This window comes from Pinus tabuliformis, chromosome 4_1 (assembly GCF_031772625.1).
Source record: "Pinus tabuliformis cultivar Carrire ecotype Pingquan chromosome 4_1, CPIR1, whole genome shotgun sequence".
Lineage (NCBI taxonomy): Eukaryota > Viridiplantae > Streptophyta > Pinopsida > Pinales > Pinaceae > Pinus > Pinus tabuliformis.
The window spans coordinates 122,106,073-122,124,756 of NC_142303.1; the positions used below are offsets into that span (position 1 = coordinate 122,106,073).

The 18,684-nt window shown below is 37.0% G+C and overlaps 1 pseudogene across 1 annotated transcript; it reads left to right on the forward strand.

Moving 5' to 3' along the window:
- Window positions 1-322: 322 nt before the first annotated feature.
- LOC149174501 (rust resistance kinase Lr10 pseudogene) lies at window positions 323-8,145 on the forward strand (annotated as a pseudogene). Its single transcript, XR_016258493.1, has 2 exons — window positions 323-396; window positions 6,965-8,145. The product of XR_016258493.1 is annotated as a rust resistance kinase Lr10 pseudogene (transcript).
- The last annotated feature ends 10,539 nt before the right edge of the window (window positions 8,146-18,684 follow it).

An 18,684-nucleotide genomic window follows, 5' to 3' on the forward strand; every position in this document is an offset into this window, starting at 1 on the left:
TAATTACAAAGTTCAATTTTCGAATTCTATACGCAGTATAAATTCTTCCTTCATTTGGATATATGTGTATGGGTTTCCCGTTTTGTCAACTATGTATTCTCTTACCAAAAACTGTGGATCCTTGTAGGTCCTCCACATGATCCTGATGACGGCCACACAGATAATCGAAAGTCGTCTGCCAGTAAAGGAGGTAAATATAGTTTCTTCCAAATTAGTATCTCCGATTTAACGTTAAATGAATTAAATGCTCCATTAGCAGTACCGCTATCCTTGAATCTGGCAATGAATGTGTGTTTCCCGATGTGTCAACTACGCAAAAACAGTTGAGCGTTTCTATGAATTAATAGTTGTTATGCTACGTTGCAGGTCGGATAAACAGGTCCGCCATTGTAATAGGTAAAACTGATTTCATCCTAGTATTCGATATCTTCTCCGATTTAACGTCACCCTGAATTCCTATGTTGTTTTCATATTGATATTGTTGAAAATGTAATTTCAACGCAGCTGGAAACATTTCCAGAAACCGGTCAACAAACCCGCCAGAGAGTTCTCGGGTCGCTTTCCGTCAAAGGGATTTTCCGTATGTTTGAACCCGAGAAATTTTGGAGCTGACGCGTGGTTCACCCCTGACGTAAGCCAACGTAATTTTCTCGGGTGGTAAAGCTCTGCAACAAAGTGCCTTCCGATATCGTTATCCACCGTCGGATCTGCTCCACCTTTTTCATCCGTTGATTGTCCGAAGCTGCTCCAAACCTGCATACGGCAAATATTAATTTCATTGCGTGGAGTAAATCTAAGTTTTGGTTGACCATGCGTTTTAAATTAATGAAACGTCATAGTGGTAGGTAGAAAATTGAAGTTTCTTATGTAGAGCACGTAAGTTTTTTTATGTCAAGGTATGGTGCATTTAAACATAGGTATGGGCACGTTTTAATAGATGTCTATGTTGTTTTTACGGCATGTATTAAAAAATACAAAAATCGTATGTAATATGTTCATGTTTGTGTGTTGACTTATTATTATGTGTATGGCACACGGGAGGAAATATAGAGATGTATTCACAGCAGCGTAAAAGGATGATGGTGCAGTAAAAGGTGAAACACACAGCAGTGTGTAAAAAGACAAGAACAGGGTTGTAATGTGTTGAGTGGCATTTTTGTAAAACAGAGGTGTAAGAAAAACCATGTGTGGTTTTACATAGAAGTGTATAAAGAAAATGGTGGAGCGCATCTTTGAATGCATATGTAAATTTTATTACAGCAGTAAGTTGTTTTTCACAGCAGTGAATATAAAAAGGATTTTACAGTGGTAAATCCCTCTCAGTAAAAGAGGATGAAGTTTGTATCAGTTTTTTTTAATAGAAATGTTTTTATGATGGTGAAATACTCTGTTCCTCAGTGAAATTTTTTTTTAAGCTTCTCTGTGCACAAAAGACCCTGGAGTAAAGTAAAACAGAGCATTGCCTCTGTGTGTTTGAATCTTGGTTTTTGGTATTTTTTCCATCAAAAATACCCAACAGTGGTATCAGAGCAGGCTTAGGCTCTTTGAAGGTGACAAAGAAGCTCAAAGGAGAAGGTTGTTGCTGCAGCAAAACTTCTCAGGCAGACAGAAGACTCAGTCAACAAAGGATTCAGGTATTTCACAAGTTTTTTTGTGTTGCTGAAGAAACAGTCAGTTGTTTTTAAACATACAGTCAAGGATTCAGAGGCATAGATCAGAATGCAAGGAATGGCCAGCACAAGCACTGGTATGGGTATGTTTAACACCCAGCTCCCACAGTTTAATGGGAAGAACTATGACTATTGGGCAATAACCATGACAGCCCTGTTTGCCTCTCAAGATTTATGGGAAATAGTTGAACATGGTTTTGAGGAAGTAGCAGATGAAAATGAGTTCAATGCACTAACTCAAGGAGAGAGAGATCAGTTGAAGAGCAATAGGAAGAAGGATTCAAAAGCCCGTATGCTGTTGTATCTAGCAGTAGACCAGAGTGTGTTTCCAAGATTAGCAGCAGCTAAGACAGCAAATGAAGCATGGCAAACCCTCAAGACAGCCTATCAAGGCATGGAGAGAGTGAAGACAGCAAAACTACAATTGCTGAGAAAAGATTTTGAGAACTTGAATATGAAGGAGTCAGATAACATTGACTCATTCTTCACTCATGTGATTGGTGTAATCACACAAATGAGAACTCATGGAGAAACCATTGAAGATAGGAGGATTGTGGAGAAAATATTGAGGGTCTTACCCTCAAGGTTTGATGCCATAGTCACCACCATTGAAGAGACAAAGGATCTCTCAAACTATTCAGTTGATGAGCTACATGCATCACTGATAACACATGAACAGAGGTTGAGTAGGAATGAAAACTCATCTCTAGAGCAAACCTTCAAGACCCAGATGTCCTTTGGAAGAGAAAGAGGTCAAGGCAGAGGAAACAAAAGAGGAAGAGGCAGAAGCCAGAACAGAGGTGGAAGGAACAGCCCAGCAAATGCACAAGGAAGAGGCAGCAATACAAATCAGAACCAAGGCCAAGGCAGCAGCCAACAAAGAGAACAACATCATGCTCAAGGACAAAGGTATGATAAATCTAATGTTCAATGCTATTATTGCAAAAAGTATGGACATTATGCAAGTGATTGTAGAAAGAAACAGCATGATATGAACAGTAGACAAAATGCAAATGTTACAAGAGAAAACAGCAGTCAAAATAATGTGTTGTTAGCATGTAACATGGCTGAAACAAACAATGAGGACATATGGTTTTTAGACTCAGGTTGCAGCAACCATATGACAGGAAACATAGCCTTCTTTTCTGCCCTAGATAAAAATGTGAAATCAGAAGTCACACTAGGAACTGATAGCAAAGTCTCTGTTATGGGAAAAGGAGAGGTAAAAATATTTACAAAGCAAGGAGAAAGGAAAACCATAGCAGATGTCTACTATGTCCCTGGAATGAGATGTAACCTCTTGAGTATTGGACAGCTTGTCCATAAGGGGTACAATGTTTTCTTTAAAAATGATGTATGCACCATCATGGATATAGCACCCAGCAAAAGATGCATTGTTGAAGTGAAGATGACAAGGAACAGGATGTTCCCTCTCCGGATCAAGGCAGACTTGAAGAACAAGAAGGAAATGGCAGCAGTCACCCAAGAAGCCTTCCAAAGCGTGCCAAAGGATGAAAATTGGTTGTGGCACTTGAGATTTGGGCATCTCAATTTTGGAGGTCTAAATTTGTTGAGCAGAAAAGGAATCGTAAGAGGATTACCATTGATAGAGAAACCGGACAGCCTATGTGAAGGCTGCATTTTGGGAAAACAACACAGAGAAAGTTTTCCATCAGGGAAAAGCATAAGGGCAAAGACACCCTTAGAGATTATCCACTCAGATTTGTGTGGACCAATGCAAGCTCCATCATTAGCTGGCAGCCTATATTTCTTGACATTCATTGATGATTTTACAAGAAAGACTTGGATATATTTCCTCAAGAACAAAAGTGAAGTCTTTGAGAAATTCCAAAATTTCAAAGCACTTGTGGAGAACCAAAGTGGGCTGCACATAAAAGTATTGAGAACTGATAGAGGAGGTGAGTATATCTCAAATGAATTCCTAAAGTTTTGTAGAGAAAATGGAATACATAAACAGTTCACAACTCGGTACACTCCGCAGCAAAATGGAGTTGCTGAAAGGAAAAACAGAACCATCATGGAGATGGCAAGGAGCATGTTGAAGGCAAAGCATTTGCCAAATGAGTATTGGGCTGAAGCTGTAAATTGTGCAGTGTATATTTTGAACAGGTGTCCTACAAAAGCAGTGATGAACAAGGTGCCAGAAGAAGCATGGAGTGGGAGAAAGCAAGGTGTCACCCACTTGAGAGTTTTTGGATGTGTGGCCTATGCACACATTCCAGATCAGCTAAGGAGGAAGTTGGACAGCAAAGGGGAGAAATGTCTATTCATTGGATACAGTGAGGAATCCAAAGCCTACAGGTTGTATATCCCATCTACCAAGAAATTTTTTGTAAGCAGGGATGTTCAATTCATTGAAGAGGAAGCTTGGGATGGAAGCATAGAGAAAACAGTGAATGTCAAAAACTGTTTGTCTCATGATGAAGATGAAGAGGAGGTGGCTGAAATGCATCCCCAAACAGCAGCGCCAACACAAGGACAGCAAGGGACACCATTGAGGACAAATGAAAGTGCTTCTCCAAGCACACCACAAGGAGGAAATTCAAGTGCATCTTCAAGCACTTGCACACCAAGTGAAAGAGGTAAGAAATTTAGAAATCTAAGTGACATTTATGATGAAGGAATGAATTCCTTATTTGCCTTGTATTGTCATGTTGATGATCCTATTCATTTCGAAGATGCAATTAAAGATAGGAAATGGATAGAAGCTATGGATGAGGAGATGAATGCCATAGAGAGAAACAAAACATGGGATTTGGTTGAGCTACCAAAAGACAAAGAAGTCATTGGAGTGAAATGGGTCTATAAGACCAAGAGCAATGCTGAAGGCAAGATAGAAAGGCACAAGGCAAGGCTGGTTGTCAAAGGGTACAAGCAGCAATATGGGAGAGATTATGAGGAGACTTTCGCACCGGTTGCAAGAATGGAAACCATGAGAGCAGTGTTGTCCATAGAAGCACAAAACAAATGGAAAGTCTACCAAATGGACGTGAAGTCAGCGTTCCTAAATGGAGTGTTAAAGGAAGAGGTTTATGTGGAACAGCCTCTCGGATATGAGAAGAAAGGTGAAGAGCACAAAGTGTGCAAATTGAAGAAAGCTCTTTATGGGCTAAAGCAAGCGCCAAGAGCATGGTACAGCAGGATAGATTCATATCTATTGGATAATGAATTCGACAAATGTGAAGGAGAACCCACAGTCTACATCAAGGAAAAGGATGGTAAAATTTTAATTGTTGTCTTGTATGTAGATAATGTTATTTTCACTGGAAATGATACTTATCTTATTGAGAACTTTAAATCAGTCATGAAGGATGAATTTGAAATGACTGACATGGGTTTGTTGAGATACTTCTTAGGCATAGAAGTAGATCAAAATGAAAAAGGAATTTTTATATCTCAAGCAAGATATGTAAATCAAGTATTGGGCAGATTTAACATGCAAGAATGCAAGGCAGCCATCACTCCCACAGTAATGGGATTAAAACTCAGCAGAGAGGACAGCAGCAAGGATTTTGATCCTAGTTTGTACAAGAGTATTGTAGGCAGCCTTATGTATTTAACAGCTACTAGGCCTGACATTATGTATGCTGTTAGTTTAATTTCCAGATTCATGGAGAGGCCAAAGGAGGCACATTGGCAGGCAGCAAAGAGAATTTTGAGGTATGTCAAAGGTACCAAAATGTTTGGAATTTTATATCATGCCTCAGAACATTCAGATTTGGTTGGATACACTGACAGTGATTGGGCTGGAAGTGTAGATGATCGGAAGAGCACTTCCGGTTATGTTTTTAATATGGGTTCAGGAGCCATTTCATGGGCTTCTAAGAAGCAGTCCGTTGTAGCATTGTCTACAGCAGAGGCTGAATATGTGGCAGCTACAGCAGCAGCATGTCAAGCAGTTTGGATGAGAAGAATGTTGAGAAGCTTAGGCCAAGAGAAGGCAAAAGCGACAGTGATCTTTTGTGACAATAGCTCAGCTATTGTGTTGTCAAAGAATTCAGTGTTTCATAAGAGAACGAAACACATTGATACAAGGTTTCACTACATCAGAGAATTGGTGAACAATGGAGAAATTGTCCTAGAACATTGCAAGTCTCAAGAACAGGTTGCAGACATCTTGACAAAACCACTTGATCAGAAGAGCTTTGAATTTTTGAGAAAGTGTCTTGGTATGACTGAATGCCCAGCTGTTGAAATTAAAGGGGAGTGTTGAAAATGTAATTTCAACGCAGCTGGAAACATTGCCAGAAACCGGTCAACAAACCCGCCGGAGAGTTCTCGGGTCGCTTTCCGTCAAAGGGATTTTCCGTATGTTTGAACCCGAGAAATTTTGGAGCTGACGCGTGGTTCACCCCTGACGTAAGCCAACGTAATTTTCTCGGGTGGTAAAGCTCTGCAACAAAGTGCCTTCCGATATCGTTATCCACCGTCGGATCTGCTCCACCTTTTTCATCCGTTGATTGTCCGAAGCTGCTCCAAACCTGCATACGGCAAATATTAATTTCATTGCGTGGAGTAAATCTAAGTTTTGGTTGACCATGCGTTTTAAATTAAAGAAACGTCATAGTGGTAGGTAGAAAATTGAAGTTTCTTATGTAGAGCACGTAAGTTTTTTTATGTCAAGGTATGGTGCATTTAAACATAGGTATGGGCATGTTTTAATAGATGTCTATGTTGTTTTTACGGCATGTATTAAAAAATACAAAAATCGTATGTAATATGTTCATGTTTGTGTGTTGACTTATTATTATGTGTATGGCACACGGGAGGAAATATAGAGATGTATTCACAGCAGCGTAAAAGGATGATGGTGCAGTAAAAGGTGAAACACACAGCAGTGTGTAAAAAGACAAGAACAGGGTTGTAATGTGTTGAGTGGCATTTTTGTAAAACAGAGGTGTAAGAAAAACCATGTGTGGTTTTACACAGCAGTGTATAAAGAAAATGGTGGAGCGCATCTTTGAATGCATATGTAAATTTTATTACAGCAGTAAGTTGTTTTTCACAGCAGTGAATATAAAAAGGATTTTACAGTGGTAAATCCCTCTCAGTAAAAGAGGATGAAGTTTGTATCAGTTTTTTTTAATAGAAATGTTTTTATGATGGTGAAATACTCTGTTCCTCAGTGAAATTTTTTTTTAAGCTTCTCTGTGCACAAAAGACCCTGGAGTAAAGTAAAACAGAGCATTGCCTCTGTGTGTTTGAATCTTGGTTTTTGGTATTTTTTCCATCAAAAATACCCAACAGATATCAATCTCTTCATTCCACCGCAGGTCTCTCCTTGGGAGGAGTTGCGCTGATAGCAACAGCGATACTGTTCACGTTTTATCATAAGAAAATAAAACAATCTCCTCCTCCTCCTCGTAGCTGCATTTCAAAGGTGGAGACATTCCTAAAGGAATACGCTTATCAAATGCCAATTCGATATTCACAATCTGAACTCAAGAAGATCACAAACAACTTTGCAGAAAAATTGGGAGAAGGAGGCTTTGGTGTGGTGTTTAAAGGAAAACTTCGGAACGGCGTTCTAGTGGCTGTTAAGCTTCTTGATCGCCATAGGCCCAGCGATAGTTACCAATTCATGAACGAAGTGGCCACCATTGGGCGGGTCCATCACGTCAATTTGGTTCGTCTGTTGGGGTATTGCTTTGAAAGCTTTACAAGCGCACTGGTATATGAGTTCATGGCTAATGGATCCCTGGACAAGTTTATATTTGTTGGAAAGAAGGAGGGGCAAATCTTGAGGTGGGAACAATTGTATTCAATAGCTTTGGGTGTAGCTCGTGGAATTGCGTATTTACACCAAGATTGCGAGAAGCGCATCATACACTTCGACATCAAACCTCACAACATATTGCTGGATGCAGAGTTCACACCAAAAGTTTCTGATTTCGGTCTCGCAAAACTTTGTGGGAAGGAAGACGACCACATTTCACTGACGGCCATAAGAGGGACGCCGGGATATGTTGCCCCAGAGGTATGTGATAGACATATAGGCCCTGTTACTGACAAATCAGATGTGTATAGTTTCGGCATGCTACTGCTTGAGATGGTTGGGGGTAGAAAGAATCTGGATGTGCATGTGAGCCGTTCCAGTCGCTTGTACTTTCCTGAGTGGGCTTTCAAGATGCTTGAGAGTGAGGAGTTGGGGATGAGACTGGGAGGAGGAAGAGAAGGGGAAATTCAAGGGGAAGATGAAGAGAGAGCGATAACATTGACTAAAGTTGGATTGTGGTGCATTCAATACAACTCTAGAGATCGTCCATGTATGAGCAGAGTTGTACAAATGTTAGAAGGAAATGGAGGTGATGTGAGCAATCCTCCGCTGCCTTTCCATTCTACTACTGCGCCTGGAAAACCTCTACCATCATCCATGGAAAGATCTTCTTCAATGTAGATAATATAGTAGAGTTAAATATGAAGTTATACTTCTGCCTATGTGGCCATTTCACCCGTGAAAGGATTGTATTCATGGACTTGTGCGCCACATGTATGCATGGTGATGTCCCTCCAATTTATTATGGGATACATCACCGACATGAATATAGACAGACCTTGTGGCATTTAGGTTGTATGGTTGAAGTATTTTAACTTTACTCTTTCTTTGAATTAATATTTTTTTTAATTTATCGTAATAAAATGAGTAAATTTTTATTATTATAATATTTATGTTATTGAATATATTTTTAATGTTATTAAATGGTATTTTTGATTTAAAAGATTTAAAAATTAATTAAGTTATAATTTTATTTTAAATTATAAAAGAATTAATATATAAGTGAAATATATATATATATAAAATAATATTTTTACTTATGGATATCTATTTATTTTATTATGAATTTTTTTAATTTGTAAATAGTTTTTCTTTCAATATTATAGTTTTTCAATACCTAATATATTGATATGATAATTTTTTAATTTAATTAATTTGAAATAAATTAATTAAAAGAGCATAACAAATTTAAACATCAATTTATGAATATTTTAAAATATTTTATAGAGGTTAAATCTCTACTATTTATCTAATAATTATCAATAACTTTATCTATTTTGAAATAAGCACATTTGTCAATATACTAATAATTTAATTAATTATGTCGTAAGTTTTTTCCTTTTGATGAGACCTTCGATCTTGTGTGTTAGACGATTGAAATATTATCAGCCGTCCCATGCGAATGTTGATTGGTTAGGGTGAGTTATAGTTAGTTAGGGTTATGTTAGTTGCCAACGTTACATATTTCGAGTTAGATGGAGAAGAGGACAACATACCTCCCAAAAACCTGCAACGTCCGCTAGCCTCCGCGCCACTGCGATGTTCAGTGCCATTCTCGCCAGTCTTTCAATCTATCGATCAAGGTTATTTAATATTAAACACGAGTAATTAATTACTGTTGCTGTGTGTGTAGGATGTTGCTGTCATTACACTCTGGATATGTGGATAATTCGTAGTAATTTTATTTTTACTACAGTAAAAGACTCATTGGAAATTATGATATATAAATAAATAAATGTGAGGCAAAAAGAGAGGAAAGGGGGGCATTGCTATTTTGGTTTTGTAGAGTCTACACGACATGAAGAGGAAAACCAGATTTGAGGAAAACATGAAGACAAGTAAGTCTCGTTGTTTTGAGCACATATTTGGCTCGGGGAAGTACCAGTTGTGAGTCTGGTTCTCTTAGGTTGGGAGGAGAATCCTCCTTTCTGTAATCTTGTGGTGGACCACTTCGAGAACAGATAAGTCCTTGTAACTTCGTACTTCTGCTAGCAAGTTTAAGAACAATAGATTTATAAGTAAATAGAGAAAATATGTGTTAATTTCCTATAGGAATTGCATGAATGTGTTATATTTCTGAAGAAAATAACAGTAAAATTTTATGGACAAAAATACATGGCAAAACTGTGTTAATTTCCTATAGAAATTACATGACTGTAATTGTTATGAAATCCTTGTAACTTCCTACTTCTGCTAGCAAGTTTAAGAACAATAGATTTACAAGTAAATAGAGAAAATCTTGTTAATTTCCTGTAGGAATTGCATGAATGTGTTATATTTCTGAAGAAAATAACAGTAAAATTTTATGGACAAAAATACATGGCAAAACTGTGTTAATTTCCTGTAGAAATTACATGACTCTGTAATTGTTATGAAGTCCTTGTAACTTCGTACTTCTGCTAGCAAGTTTAAGAACAATAGATTTATAAGTAAATAGAGAAAATCTGTGTTAATTTCCTGTAGGAATTGCATGATTGTGTTATATTTCTGAAGAAAATAACAATAAAATTTTATGGACAAAAATACATGGCAAAACTATGTTAATTTCCTGTAGAAATTACATGACTCTGTAATTGTTATGAGAAGAAAATAGCATTAAAATGATTATAGACAAAAATCATAGAGTGTGATTTTTCTTGTAGAAGTCGAATATTATAGGTAAAACACAAAACTGGATATTCTAACAGCAGGTCATGATGGATAACTTATCTATACAACTACGCACGTCATGATGGATAACCTATCTATACGACTGCGCTGCTTGCTGAGAAACTAATAACCAGATAATACCAATAAACAGAGCACAAAGCAGTGTTAAAAAACTTGATAAACAAATTATGCACGAAGTGTCAGAATGTAGAATGTTAGCTTTGTAATACCTTATTATTGAAAAAATAAAAATAGAATCTTGGTACTAGATATTCTAACAGCAAGTCATGATGGATAACATATCTATACGACTGCACTGCTTGCTGAGAAACTAATAACCAGATAATACCAATAAACAAGATAATACCAATAAACATAGCAGTGTTAAAAAACTTGATAAGCAAATTATGCACAAAGTGTCAGAATGTAGAATGCTAGCTGTGTAATACCGTATTTATATACGTATTGAAAAAAATAAAAATAGAAGCTTGGTATACCCGATCGGAGTTTGGGGTTGGTTGGGTTGGTTCCAGACCAGTTGTCGAAACAACATCTGGGAACAATCCCTATTCTCAGAGGGGCTTAAGTGCCATCGTAAGAACAAAACTATAAGCATATAGACGTGCATAGTAACTGTAATTTAAGCACATGAAAATACACAGAATTCTTCTAAGAAAATTGACATTACTAAGTGAAAACTATCTAATTAACGGGAGAACAATAATAACAAAATTAAGAATTAACCATTTAAAAGAGTTCACCGACAGGGTTGGCACAGTTTCTTACAAAAAAAAACAAAACATTCAGTGAAAGATTGAAATAAGTTTCCTCGATAGAGTTTGAGATTTAAGAAACAAGATTAAAATTTCTATAGAATGAATGCAGGCCATATAAGGTTGTTTAGTAACCCAGAAGACTAGAAATCAAGCTTATGGGCTTTCCATAAAATGGAGTGTCTTTCTACATACACAGGCTCTGGCTACCATATAACCCTTCAGGGATTTACAAAAATACAAACAAAAACCTTAATTTAAAAACCCTCGTCACGCAGTCTCAAGAATGACCACACCTGGGAGTCTGCATGGAGATAAGCGCAATGCTAGAGTAGTGGTGACCCATTCGTGCCCGTTTCGATAGATGGGTACTGGTAAGATAGTTCCACCTGCACGGAGGAGCAGCAAATTAATATCAAACAATAAAAACACAGATCCTGAATGTATAATGAAGGAATTACATCAATGCTTAAGCCACAACTCACCTGTACAAATCACCGTGGGCGAAAGATGAGCCGAGTGAAGGCACAGGAGCTTGCGGCCAAGGGAACACCCGACTTCCTCCCTTCTTATCCACAAAGCCCATGATGTTACGTCAGAGATACCGACTATACCGAACTGTGCATGAAGAGCAGAGGATAAATGGAGCTCACCGAGTGGATAAGGGCTTGCTGTGAGTTCTATGAGCGCTATTGTCTTTCTCACCAAAGTTTCGAACCGTAAAAGTAAACTAGAATGAGTAAAAACCCTGAAGAGAAACCACTAAACCCTGGCAAAGTTGCAGAGCAACAATTTACAGTGGCAGAGGATGAGAATGAGGGTTTGGGTGACCAGCTAGGGGGAGGCAGTTACTCTCTAACGCCCTACCCCGCATCTCCACCATCCAAACAGTCGCCCTAGATCCTGACCGTTGATCTGGGGGTAATCCCAAAGCTTCCATCTATTGTGGATCTTTCATGGATCCCAAGGTGAGTGTCTGTCACGTGGTGTGAAGTGGAGCAGGTTCTGATGCTTCAAAAAACCTAGGTTATTGTTACCGTACACCATAGTCATGCCCAGTTATTTAATTTTCCAACGGACTTTGGAATAGCGTTACAATGTGGATAAACATTTAACGTAATCCAAACAAATATTTATATATATTTACGATGTTTGCAATGTATTCATAGGGGTTATATACCATGTATGCAGTGTATTCCTAAGAGCCACGATTAAATTATTTACACACAATAATTTAAGTAAAAGAATTTATTTATTTATTCATGTGTGGGGACGTTACACCATACTGAATGATGAACCTAATCCATGTGCTAATGGTGTGTGGACAGGCTATTTCATGATGGGCAGTGGGTTTTAAGTGAGCGACGACGAGAAAATATAGATAATGTGTCTATGTAACTAAAGAAACAAGGGAGTCACTTAAACCACTATGAAATTGTAGTTTTCCATTTTGGAAGAGTTTTCTCATTTATGTAACTGGACTTACGGAGCAACAGAGCTCTGTCAGACTTTGGAACTACATCGAAAGGGGATGTGGGATCTTGGAGAGTGTTCGCTCCTACACTTCAAAAAAAGTTGTAACGCATAAACATAAGCTCCCTAGATTTTTTGACTTTGGAACTACATCGAAAAGGGATGTGGGATCTTGGAGAGTGTTCACTGCTACACTTCAAAAAAAGTTGTAACGCATAAACATAAGCTCCCTAGATTTTTTTGATGTACCGCGTGAACATACCATTTCGATATTAGTGAGCATATAAGAAAGGACTCGACCAGGTTTGGAATTTCAAATCTTAATAGTTTTAAATATATATTTTTTATTTTCTTTAAGATAGTTATACATAATTTTGTTTGGATACCGTTTATAAATACATTTCTCTATAATAGTTACAAGTAAAAAAAATTAAATAAACGTTTCTTTTCTCTTTGATGCATAATGCAAATTAATAAAATATTCGTTACCTTGTTCTCTTTTTGTGCAATGATGGTAGAGATGAAGCATGGAAACATTGTAACCAAATGCAACTTCATAAAATATTAGTTACTTTCTTTTTCTTATGTGTAATGATAAGCTAAGTCAGGATGAAGCAAGAAAACACACCGTTGTAACCAAATTATTTCAATTTATTCAATGTATTAATTTCATAATTCATAATTCCTAAGTTGAGGATTGAATTTTTTTTTCTTATTTTTTATACTTCATAAAATATTAGTTTTTTTATTTTTCTTTTGTGTAATGATAAGCTAAACCAGGATGAAGCAAGAAAGCACTAAGCATTGTAACCAAATTATTTCAATTTTTTCAATGTATTAATTTCATAATTACAAGGTTGAGTATTGAATTTTTTTTTATTTTTTTATTTTTTATTTTTTATGTAGTAATTTCATAATTGTTAAGTTGAGGAATGAATTATTTTCTTTTCTTATTTTTTTTTATGCACTAAGCATTGTAACTAAATTATTTCAATTTATTCAATGTATTAATTTCATAATTAACTAAATTATTTCAATTTATTCAATGTATTAATTTCATAATTGCTAAGTTGAGGATTGAATTATTATCTTTTCTTATTTTTTATTTCTTATCTTTCCGTTTTTATTTTAATTTATTCAATGTATTAATTTCATAATTGCTAAGTTGAGGATTGAATTATTTTCTTTTCTTATTTTTTATTTCTCAACTTTCCGTTTTCAAGGTGGTCAACTTCTTTCCTATTTTTCTTCATTTTAATCAATATCAATGATCGTGCTTTCAATTTTCTTTTTTTAGTTAATATCAAAAACATCTTTAGCCAAGATTTGAAATTTGAAACCTCTTTCCAATTATTTTTCATTAATATTTTAAGTAAAAATTTCTTTCAATTATGAAGTCCATGAAAGGTAACTTTTGTTAGCTAAATATCTTTCTTAATTTCTTCATATTTTATGAATGTGTTATTGATATGTTGGTTCTCGAAAGTAACATTTACACTAATAACTTCAACCATTTCAAAGTTTGAAAGGAGGTTTTAAATCTAGCTTCATGAATTTTTTTTCCTTTACATTTTCTTGTAATTGCGCCCTAAAGTATTTCCCTTTAAGAAAAACTTGCTTAGTCAACACTTAATTGCGCACCTTTTGGGAATTTAGATCTTGTGTGTTAGACGATTGAAATGTTATCAGCGTGTGAATGTTGGTTGGTTATGGTGAGTTATGGTTAGTTAATGTTATGTAAGTTGCGGACGTATTTTGAGTTCATGCAAATGGTTGACCTATGAAAACAGTTTCAGTGACAGCGATCCATGGGTAGTCAAATAACTCAAAGCCACAGTTCTCTTCCAGACTCTTCTCACTACTTTTCCATGAAATACACTCATGGTAAATAATTACTATTCGTATGTTTATCTTTGTGTAATGTAAGATTGACTCTTAGTTGGTTCACGAATTATTGCAAACTTGTGGCCAATTTTGTTGGTAATTTTGAAATAAAGTTCGTAAATTTATTGCAGCTGCCTAAATATTACCATTCTGTAGTAGAAATGTTTGCATATTTACCAAACATTTATAATTCTATTTAAATCACATGATATTTTCTTTCTCAATCTGGAAATCTATAAATGCAAGTTTTTACACTGTTATAATAATCTGTAAATGCAAGTTTTTACACGGTTATAATTCTATTTAAATCACCTGATATTTCCTTTCTGAATCTGGAAATCTGTAAATGCAAGTTTTTACACGGATCTTTGCCTATTCAGTGGTTGATTTTTAGTAAAAGATTGTAAATTTATTGGATCCACTTTGAAGTTCAAACGGTATTTCCTTTCTGAATCTGGAAATCTGTAAATGCAAGTTTTTACATGGATCTTTGCCTATTTAGTGGTTGATTTTTAGTAAAATATTGTAAATTTATTGGATCCACCTTGAAGTTCAAAAGGTGGAAAATTCACACTCGAGTACGAAATCTGCATGCTTAGCCACATAAAGGTCCATTTGGAGTGAAAACGCTGTAAAATTATTTAAAAAAACCTGATTGTCTTCGTTTCTTTATGCTGAAATCTCACTTCAAATTTTACCCGCATTGTCCTTATCTATTTATAAAATTGCATTCAAAAGTTTGGTTGGAATCTCACTTCAAAGTGTACCCTTATGAGAGATGTACATAGAGTCGACAAATCTCACTTCAAAGTGTACCATTATGAGAGATGTACATAGATTCATTTGACATTGAAGGGAAGAGTTTAATATTTTTAAATTTATTGACGCTTCAAAATTTTAAAGAAATTTATACTTGTGACACTTAATATATGTGGGTTAATATGCCTCTTGTGATAAAAATTAACCATGAAATTGTGTACCCTTCTGAGATATGTACAAAGATTCATTTGAATTTGAAGGGTAGAGTTTAATATTTTTAAATTTATTGATGCTTCAATATTTTAAACTTTAAAGAAATTTTATATTTCACTTTTAAACAGAAAATTTATACTTGTGACACTTAACATCTATTAGTTAATATCCCTCTATTGTGATATCTATGAGTTAATATCCCTCTATTAGGATAAAAATTAACTATAAAATCATGGAAATGAATCTAGACAATTGCTCCATTCAAGTCACAGTTATCAAATGGTATTCATATTGGAAAAATTGTTTTCATAGACAAATTATATTACAAAAGCTGATATTATCATTTTCCTGTCAGGCAAATATCAAATTGGCTAAACCAAAAAAATTATTTTCATAGACAAATTATATTACAAAAGCTGATATTCTCATTTTCCTGTCACGCAAATATCAAATTGCAAACCCATTACCCATTACAGAGGTACAAGGCCAAGATGGTCGGAAAACGGTGACGAAATTCCTAAGCCAAAGCAAGGAAGGGATGCAATGCACCCTGGTGGGAGAGACAGTGCGGGATGGAATAAAATTTAACCCGTCAAGAACTCAAATTTGAGAGGAAATAGGAAATGGAGTCTAAATTTAATTCAATTTACTATCGAAAACTGAATCTTCATCTTTGCTACTATTTAACATGAAGATGTATAGCAATCATCTATCTTTTTATAAAGACCCCTGATACTTGAGCCAACTATTTTTTATGATTTCATATAATCTATGAAGCGAAGACGGTTTCTTTCCTTGTAACATGAAAAATGATTGTAGAAGAGAACATTACTCTTTAGCATATATAAGTGGACATAGTTGAATTGAATGGGTGGGCATATATGTTGATACAAGATAGAGTTGTTTTTACTAAATTCAATCCATCGTGAAATAGATTGGTTATACTATGTAGTAAACTATAGATTGGTTAAGTTAGAAATAATTAATTCCTACTTGTCTATGGTTGTAATTTTCTATTTGAGGAGTTTGTTCCTACATAATAGGAATTAGCTAGAATATAGTTTCTCCTAGTTTAGTGTGTGGTTGGATTCTCTCAACCACACTACTGTACGTCTAAGATAGCATTCCTATCTTGAGACTATTGATTGTATAAATATGTGTGTAATTTCCTCATTCAAATTAATAGAATATATTATGGAGTGTCTGTAATTTTATCTTGGTATCAAAGCCTGTGAGGGCCTGGCCCCTCCTGGGCTTGGCCCCTACTGGGCTGAAGAAATAAAAGAGTATTTTTTTTTAGTGTTTTGTTTGTCCATCCATATCTAAATATCTGTTGAGGGAAAACCGTGGTGTGATAGATTTTACATGCTGCCTGGTGGATAGTGTGTTACTGTTCGCATGAAGGTGCCTAATCACATTTATGGAGTTTGACCAACTGCATGGTGGTCAGATCTGCAGGATGGGGCTGCGTTAACTTTGAATCTGAAAATATTCCTGTTGGGGCTCATGGGGGAATTCTTCGAGTCCCTGCAACCGTAACCTGCAGCCTTCTCTGGCGTGGCCGGAGAAAGAGTGCCGGCGTTGGGACCAAAAAGTTCCGTCCTCAACAGTGAAGAATAAGCCTCTGCCGACCCATCCTCTCGGTCGTCACCGGATTTCCCTGCGGCGGAGGGAGAAGGCGAGGATTTATCCAGCAATGCGAAGCCTTTGAGGTTCGATCCCGATCTGCTAGGAATGAACCTGTCACTATACTGGCTCCGTGATGGGGACGGAGTACTGACCATTTGACCGCCTGCTCGAGCTCCTGGTGTGCTTATACACAGTGTGTTACGAGACATTCCGGGCGGCAGATTCAGCTGATCTCCTCACGGAGCCACGGTTTTCCGAGCTTGACTCTTCCATGCTATCCATATTTCTCTGGGATTTTTGCAGACCAGAGCGATTGAACTCGCAACCTGCGATTATCGATGATCATACAACTTTTTTTTTCCTCTTTCCAGAGATACACGAGGTCTGGGAGTAAGGGCAACAAATGCACACTGTTACCTATGTCTTCAAGGAACGAATTACGTGGCCAATGGATGACGTGGAGGAGCCTTGGCGCTATGAACTTTGGAGGGCTCAACTGCATGCGTCGAGCGTGGACAGTCGTGGTTGTGAGTCTGCCTGAAAATCAATGTGAATTAGGAACAGAGTTGTCAGATTCGTCGGATCAGTGCCAGTGAGGAGCAAAGATGTCTTTGGTGTGCATTGAAGCATCGTGGTAGGCAGTGTTTGAGGCCGATCTTGTTCCTGCCTTCTCACCTATGGGTATGTGGATCAGATATGTACCTGCGCTCGACGGATTCGTGGTGTGCCTCCCAGTCAGAGAGCGTGATTTAAGCGGTGGTGTAGCAGCGGAGGTGACAGTTGTGTTGTGGTTGAAGGTTCTTGTTCATGACCTCCGCCTTCACAGTAAAGGAAGATTGTGGCACTGAAATCTTGGATCTGCGAGATAAAGGTTGTGGATGAGTGAGTCATAGTTGTGAGACAGTTTCTTGAGCTACGGATCATGGTGGCAGCTTGGATTGATTGGTCAAGGATCTAGTTGAGCTGAGGAGGATCCGGACTAGACCGTTGTGCACCCAAATTTGTGGGACTGAGTGGATCTGCAAGATCGTGAGATCGGTTCAGATTTATGCATTAAAGCATTGACAAATTATGCTCATGTGTGGAGACTACATCTAGATCCACCACCACTTTGGTTGTATATGTTGGCGGATCTCTGGATCAGGCGGTGGTGAATCTACCCATCGTAGAGGAGCAGCAGCTTTGTGAGTCTGCGTGCAGACCTATCACTGTTGAGATTCGAGTGCAGTGGAAGCTCATTAGTGGTGCCTTCGCTTGGGAGGCTGAGTCGTGGTGAACCCGCTTGCCTGTGTGGTCAAATCGTGGGTACAGTGTGAGGGTTGTTGGTGACGGGTTGAGTACATTGCAGAGGCATGACAGTGCAAGTCCTTAGAGCTGGAATGGTGTTCAATGTTGCACTTGGGCTTCAGAATTTATCAGATTGCAAAGATAGAGAAATTTGATGCTTTGTTAATCTGAATTTTATTTTTTTAATGTCTTGGAATGATGGATAAAATTAGTGTGCCCTTATTGAGCTTAGCTAACTCAATTTAGGTAAAGTTATTTTGTTAGAATTTGCAACTCTAACGAATGACAAAGTTAAGCATGGAGTTCCAAGAAGTTATTTGAACAGACAAGGATGCCCAAGATGTAAACAATGAATAGATGAGGCAAAGCAGCAGCGACAATGTTTATGGTGGACAGCAAAATAGATGTTTGTTTAAGTTAGTGTGGTTTGTGGAATAGACTCCCTAGCATGTTATAAACAAGTCCAGTTGTTGTAATGGTCATTGTATGTACCGAGAAACTCCAAAATGTTGAATGAAATGTAAGCCTTTTAAAGGCATTTGAAAGTTCG